Raw genomic sequence first — 8,784 nt, 5'->3', positions numbered from 1 at the left:
TATCTTCCATCTTTCAGTGCGACTGGACATGCTAACAACACATGCTGTAGAGATGCTGGTTTGTTTTTGCATAAGGTGCATGTTGGGTCTTCTATCAACCCCCAGGTATAGAGGTTTGATGGGCTTGGTAAAACATCATACACTGATCTTAGGAGAAAACTCAATCATGTAATAAGCTGAAGAAGTATACCTACACTTCGGGTCTTTAATGCTATCTCCTTGTCCGGCTCATCCAACAAATCGTGCTGTCATACTGTTTTTCAGAAACTATCAAGTAAAATGACTTCATATTTGAACATTTTTTAGCTGTAACGTGCAAGCCTATTGGGGAAATGTTTCGTGTTTGTCGATATTTGGAAATTTTAACAAACTTTTCGTCACGCGGCTTTCCTTTGAACAACTCATTCTGTTTTGAGATACTTTATTTTTCGATTGGGGTTAAACTAAGCACGACGATTACGTTATATTTTCTACCTAACTCCCAGAAATATTCTTTCACAGAACCAATGAAAAATCACTATTTATATTGTTTGGAAACTCAAAATTTATATTTTCGAAAATTTCAAAAAATTCATGCAATGTGTATGTTTTTAATATTTCTTCTAAACCACATTTAATGTTGCGTCCTTTTTTTCTAATTTTTTTTTATAATATTGTTGTTTTCTAGACTCGAAACCCGTAATGATGTATTTTGTGTATTACATGATTATGTACCTTATAGTTTCGTAGCTATTGTATACTGTCAATGAAAATAAAAAATAACAATCATTTTTAAAATATTTCTTAAGACTTCTGTTAGGATTATAAATCGTATAACTTATTTCAATTTTTACTGATTCAAGTGTTATTAACATGCAAGGTGTCTGTAAAAGTTGAATAATATAAATATTTATTCAGATGCTTTGACACTGAAAACGGTTAAACATAATTTTATTTGAACTGTAAATATTAAATGAAATACACACATTTTCATCTCATAGTTTAAAAATACATGGAGCCTATTTAACATAAATGAAAGGGTGTAAGCAATAAATTTAAACAATATCTTTTGATAAAACAAAAAGTTCTTTGGCGGTCTTTGACACAGGTATATAACTTTATAACGCAATTATTTGAAAAAAAAAACTTTTCAAAGCAAAGAGTGGGGTCCTTCTGTTTGTTGACCTTAGTTACTTTGAACATTTCCACTGCAAACCATTTACATTACCACATAGGGATATCGAGTGTACATTTGTATTTTTTTATCCCAAAATCCTGGTAGTAAATGATTAATTTAACTCAAAAGTGCAAAACTACATAAATTGGGATATTTTATTTTACATGTTTAAAAAAGCAGTTTCAGTAAAAGACCAAAAAAAAAGCATTTGTACATTGTGTTTAACCGTTTAAAGGTCCATTCAACATGAAGTGCAGTGTTATCATCTTTTGTATCTCCATTCTCAGATTCCACTGATGGCTTTATCTTGACATTGTTTATATCTTCTAACTCTAAATAAATGACTTTTACGGGATTGCCTTTTGTATTTTTTGTCTTTTCAGATTGTACATTATTTTCCAGTTTTGAATATTTTCTTATAAGCTAAAAATACTGATAGGTCATGAACCTCATTTTCGAGATATTTGAGATTTAAAATATGGCGTGAAAAGGCTTGACTCGGACTTTTACCTTATTTTGGCATTATTTGGGTGTCAAAACAAAAGAAAGAATATCAAGAATTTTCTAAAATTTTGGTAAATGACCTTTCATGAGCTATTAAGTCTTATATGAAAAAATAAATGGGTGTTATGGGGCAAAATATTTTACATTCTATTGTATGGAAAAACACCAAGGAGTCCGAACATTTGACACAAATTCCAAAACCTCACCTCATCCTTAATGTTAACTGTAATAGAAAGTTAAATAACAAAAATACCGAACTCCAAGAAAAACTTCAAATCGGAAAAGTCCTTTATCAAATGGCAAAATCAAAAGCTCAAATATACAAAACGAATTAATTTAAAAAAAAACTGTCATATTTCTTAATATGTGGTACAGTCATTTCCTTATGTAGAACATGGTGCATTAAATCTGCTAAATAGCTAGCTAAACTTTGTACTAACATAAGAAATGTCTATCTAACAGTAAATTGAAAAAAAAACCATAATTTAGCAATGCAATGCATCTGACGCGCTTTTCTGAATTTACCGGTACCTTTAACTACGGAAAAATTGACAAAAAATATTTTCAAATTTTGTTCTTGATACTGTTTGTTATTCATAGATAAGCTTTTATCCAAATTTAAACGAAAGAAAATTTAACAAAGGTAATGATTTCTGAAAAAAAAAAATTGTCCCTTAACAACAGACTGAACCTAAACATGCTAAATATTGATGGCACAGACGCCGTTGATGATGTAATTTAAAATATCCCACCTTTAAAATGTTGACCCGGTTACAAGTTCTGTTCTACAATTGGACTGCCAAATCGACAAGCGGACATGGCGATTTATATATACCTCCAGACTTTTTTTTCGGGGTATACAAATATTTAAAAACTTAAAAAGACTGCCTCAGCATGCTCAATGCAAATATTGACAAAAAGTGTGGATGTACATACCAGTAAGACAACATAACAGAAGGTCAACTCTCATGTTTGTGGACGTTAGGATTAAATTTAAGTGGTATATGTTGATAACCTTTTGCTCCTGTTCTAACGATTTTGATAAACCCTTCCGGAGCACCTGAGATCACCCCTAGTTTTTGGTGGGGTTCGTGTTGTTTATTCTTTAGTTTTCTATGTTGTGTCATGTGTACTATAATTGTTTTTCTGTTTGTCTTTTTCATTTTTAGCCATGGCATTGTCAGTTTGTTTTAGATTTATGAGTTTGACTGTCCCTTTGGTATCTTTCGTCCCTCTTTTGATAACCTATTTGATTTGTCCTGCTAGATTACAAGCCAAGGTTACACGGTTACATTTGTAATTTGTGCATGCAACATATGCATGCATTTAAATATTATCAAATGAAAAATATGGTATGGACAACAGGACAACAGCAGGAGTAAAAATATTCGTACCAATTAAAAAGCATGTCGACTTGCAAACTGTTGTCGATCCATACAAAATATATTCCACATTACATCATTCCCTTATGCACCGTTTCAATGTTAACACTATTTAAGAATTCAAAATGACCAATAATTTAAGTTAACAAAGACATACGATTACAAATTTTGATGTTAATAAACTGAACTTATAATATACATGTAAACCCTACCTTTCTACACTGCGCGATACATCAAGATGAGACCGACTACTTATCGAGTTAGAGTGATAGTTGAAATTCAAATTAATAGTTTAGAGTTAAGCCTTGAGTAAGTCAAGAGTTAAAATTTGACTCATAGTTCGACTAAAAATATAATTTGTACTTTCCAGAGCAATGTGATAAGTGTCATTAGTGAATCACTATCTCCTTAACTGTCCGTATATACGTAGCATCTGAGATCATCCCATTTTTATAATGTGTTTTTTTTTTTTTTCTTTTTATTTCTTTATTTTGTTGCTGTCTTTGTAGTGTTTTGTGAATTTCTTTACTCTGTAAGTCTTCTTTTAGTGTATGACTTTGTCAGTTTCCTCTTCAACAAATAAAGTTCGATGTACTTGGGCGAACATGATTCAGGGCGAACGGACCCGGATTCGTACCGGCCGACAAAGCAGCCAACAATGTGGTGGTGGTATGCCGTAAAAACTACACGGACGTTCTTAAGTGAAATTTTAAATTCATCTACATTCAAGTCCATGCGCCCCACAGAGAGTCATATAGTTAACAAACATATCATAACCACATCACAGCTTAAGGCTTCTTCTTAACATTTGAAGGTCCCTACTATGTATTGGTTACCTAAACTACACAAAAAACAGTAAAATATCGTTTCATCTCGGCAACTTATCTTTCAGTGCTTTTAACAAGTTCCTTAACTACTACCAAAGAGCTTATAATAAACTATTGTAATAAGATATATGAAAAAGGTGGAATTTACTATTTTTGGAGTGTAAAAAATTCTCTGGATGTTTTAGAAAAATTACGTGCTTTTGATAGTCCTTTTGATTCTGTTGAAATTTTTGACTTTTCTACTCTTTACACTACACTTTCACACAATCTTATCAATCAAAATTTGACGATTTAATTAAATGGTCGTTTGGTAAATCTGAATGCAAATATATTTGCTGCAACTCATAAAGTCTTCTTTTCTAATGAGAAAGGTAAATATGCTAGATATACTTACTGGAGGTGTGATGAGAAGATTGAAGCTGTTAATTTTCCCCTTGATAATATTTATGTACGTTTCAGCAACAAAGTTTATCGACAGGTTTTAGGTATTCCTATGGGCACTAATTGCGTCCCTTTAATAGCAGACTTGCTTTTGTACTGTAATGAATCACAGTTTATGACCAAACTCAGTAAACACCCGTCTAAATTGCATTTAGTTGATAAATTCAACAACACTTACGAATTTTAATGATATTTTTTCGTTAAATAATCACGAATTTTCTCAATATACTGCCGAAATTTGTCCAAAGGAACTTACTTTCAATAAATCCAATTTAAACGGTTAAAAACTGTCCTTTCCTAGCTTTAGATATTTCGGTTTTACACAAGAAACACCACGCTCAAATTTACGACAAAGGGGATGATTTTTCGTTCCCTATTGTTAATTTTCCCTTTTTGGATGGTGATGTTTCTTTGGCACCATCTTATGGTGTTTATATTTAACAACTCGTTCGCTATGCCTGTGTCTGTTGTGCCGTTTTTGATTTTAAAGAACATAATCTATGTATTACTGATAAATTATTAAGCCAGGGATTTCGTTACCACAAATTACTTAAAACCTTTACTAAATTCTTCCACATATACAAAGATTTGGTTTTGAAGTTTGGTTGTACCTGTAGAAAACTTATTTCAAATGGGATTGCACCTCCTCACTTGTACAGCAATAATGTTTACTATGCCCGAAAATTTAGAAACGATCCTGGTAAACTTATAAAACCTTTAAATAAACTTATTCTAAAAGGTTACCAATTCAACACTGTAATTAGATCATTAAATATTATTTTCATTGGTACTAATATTAATTTTGTTATCAGTAAATGCAAACTAAATATTATTGTTATATACATATACATATTCATAGATCTACAATCTGTCGATACCTGTATCTTGGCATTGCACAAGGTCATGTTTTTCTCTGACTGTTTATGGCGTCTTTACACTCAATCCATTGCATGTTAGATGTGTACGGATTGATAATTTAGTCTTGGATGCATGATTTTTTTTATTAGTTGTTAGTGGCTTTGAACTAGCTGTCAGTAACTGCGAGTACTCTCAGATCTGTACTTAGTGTCTTTTTGTTGTTTGGATGTACCTGGTCACGTCCACTTGATTTGTAGTATTTATATTTTTATCCATCTGATAAGTTAAGCCTTTTTCAACTGATTTTCATATTCGTTCTTATGTTGTACTGTTACACCACTGTCCCAGGTTAGGGGGAGGGTTGGGATCCCGCTAACATGTTTAACCCCGCCACATTCTGTATGTATGTGCCTGTCCCAAGTCAGGAGCCTGTAAATAAACTCATCATAGATACCAGGACTAAATTTTGTATATACGCCAGAGGCGCGTTTCGTCTACAAAAGACTCATCAGTGACGCTCGAATCCAAAAAAGTTAAAAAAGCCAAATAAAGTACAAAGTTGAAGAGCATTCAGTGGTTGTCGTTGCTTTATGTATTTCATATTTGTTTTTCGTTAATTTTTTGTACATAAATTAGGCCTTTAGTTTTCTCCTTTGAATTGTTTTACATTGTCATTTCGGGCCTTTTATAGCTGACTGTGCGGTATAGGCTTTGCTCATTGTTGAAGGCCATACATTGACCTATAGTTGTTAATTTCTGTGTCATTTAGTCTCTTGTGGAGAGTTGTCTCATTGGCAATCATACCACATCTTCTTCTTTATATGAATCAGGAAGAGTTATATATAATAAAGATTGATCAATGAACCATGAAAATGAGATCATGGTCAGATGATAATTTCCTGACAGACATACACCTTACAATAATTCCATACACCAAATATAGTTGACCTGTTGCTAATAGTATTAGAAAAACAGAACAAACAAGAATGTGTCCACAGTACACGGATGCCCCACTCGCACTATCATTTTCTATGTTTAAAGGACTGTGAAATTGGAATAAATTCTCTAATTTGGCATTAAAATTAGAATGATCTTATCAAAGGGAACATGTATACTAAGTTTCAAGTTGATTGGACTTCTACTTTATCAAAAACTACCTTGACCAAAAACTTTAACCTGAAATTTGCACTATCATTTTCTATGTTCAGTGAACCGTAAAATTGGGGTCAAAACTCTAATTTGGCATTTAAATTAGAAAGATCATATCATAGGGCACATGTATACTAAGTTTCAAGTTGATTGGACTTCAACTTCATCAAAAACTACCTTGACCAAAAACTTTAACCTGAAGCCAAAAACTTTAACCTGAAATTTGCACTATCATTTTCTATGTTCAGTGAACCGTAAAATTGGGGTCAAAACTCTAATTTGGCATTTAAATTAGAAAGATCATATCATAGGGCACATGTATACTAAGTTTCAAGTTGATTGGACTTCAACTTCATCAAAAACTACCTTGACCAAAAACTTTAACCTGAAGCCAAAAACTTTATCCTGAAATTTGCACTATCATTTTCTATGTTCAGTGAACCGTAAAATTGGGGTCAAAACCCTAATTTGGCATTAAAATTAGAAAGATCATATCATAGGGGACATGTATACTAAGTTTGAAGTCGATTGGACTTAAACTTCATCAAAAACTACCTTGACCAAAAACTTTAACCTGAAGCGGGACAGACGGACGGACGAACGAACAGACGGACGGACGAACAGACAGACGGACGCACAGACCAGAAAACATAATGCCCCTCTACTATCGTAGGTGGGGCATAAAAACAAAAACTAACAAGAATGTGTCCACAGTACACGGATGCCCCACTCACACTATCATTTTCTATGTTTAAAGGACTGTGAAATTGGAATAAATTCTCTAATTTGGCATTAAAATTAGAATGATCTTATCAAAGGGAACATGTATACTAAGTTTCAAGTTGATTGGACTTCTACTTTATCAAAAACTACCTTGACCAAAAACTTTAACCTGAAATTTGCACTATCATTTTCTATGTTCAGTGAATCGTAAAATTGGGGTCAAAACTCTAATTTGGCATTTAAATTAGAAAGATCATATCATAGGGCACATGTATACTAAGTTTCAAGTTGATTGGACTTCAACTTCATCAAAAACTACCTTGACCAAAAACTTTAACCTGAAATTTGCACTATCATTTTCTATGTTCAGTGAACCGTAAAATTGGGGTCAAAACTCTAATTTGGCATTTAAATTAGAAAGATCATATCATAGGGCACATGTATACTAAGTTTCAAGTTGATTGGACTTCAACTTCATCAAAAACTACCTTGACCAAAAACTTTAACCTGAAGCCAAAAACTTTAACCTGAAATTTGCACTATCATTTTCTATCAGTGAACCGTAAAATTGGGGTGAAATCTCTAATTTGGCATTAAAATTAGAAAGATCATATCATAGGGAACATGTGTACCAAGTTTGAAGTCGATTGGACTTCAACTTCATCAAAAACTACCTCGACCAAAAACTTTAACCTGAAGCGGGACAGACGGACGAACGGACGAACGAACGGACGGACGAACGAACGGACGGACGAACGGACGCACAGACCAGAAAACATAATGCCCCTCTACTATCGTAGGTGGGGCATAAAAATATAATTAGGCATTAAAATTAGAAAGATAATATCATAGGGAACATGTGTACTAAGTATCAAGTTGATTGGACTTCAACTTCATCAAAAACTACCTTGACCAAAAACTTTAACCTGAAACATGCACTTTCATTTTCTATGTTCAGTGGACCCTGAAATTGGGGTCAAAAGTTTAATTTGGCTTTAAAATTAGAAAGATCATATCATAAGGAACATGTGTACTAAGTTTCAAGTTGATTGGACTTCAACTTCATCAAAAACTACCTTGACCAAAAACTTTAACCTGAAAAACTTTAACCTGAAACATGCACTTTCATTTTCTATGTTCAGTGGACCCTGAAATTGGGGTCAAAAGTTTAATTTGGCTTTAAAATTAGAAAGATCATATCATAAGGAACATGTGTACTAAGTTTCAAGTTGATTGGACTTCAACTTCATCAAAAACTACCTTGACCAAAAACTTTAACCTGAAAAACTTTAACCTGAAACATGCACTTTCATTTTCTATGTTCAGTGGACCGTGAAATTGGGGTCAAAAGTTTAATTTGGCTTTAAAATTAGAAAGATCATATCATAAGGAACATGTGTACTAAGTTTCAAGTTGATTGGACTTCAACTTCATCAAAAACTACCTTGACCAAAAACTTTAACCTGAAAAACTTTAACCTGAAACATGCACTTTCATTTTCTATGTTCAGTGGACCGTGAAATTGGGGTGAAATCTCTAATTTGGCATTAAAATTAGAAAGATCATATCATAGGGAACATGTGTACCAAGTTTGAAGTCGATTGAACTTCAACTTCATCAAAAACTACCTCGACCAAAAACTTTAACCTGAAGCGGGACAGACGGACGAACGAACGGACGAACGAACGGACGAACGGACGCACAGACCAGAAAACATAATGCCCCTCTACTATCGTAGGTGGGG

This window comes from Mytilus galloprovincialis, chromosome 14 (assembly GCF_965363235.1).
Source record: "Mytilus galloprovincialis chromosome 14, xbMytGall1.hap1.1, whole genome shotgun sequence".
Classification (NCBI taxonomy): Eukaryota; Metazoa; Mollusca; class Bivalvia; order Mytilida; family Mytilidae; genus Mytilus; species Mytilus galloprovincialis.
This window is presented reverse-complemented; position numbering follows the sequence as displayed.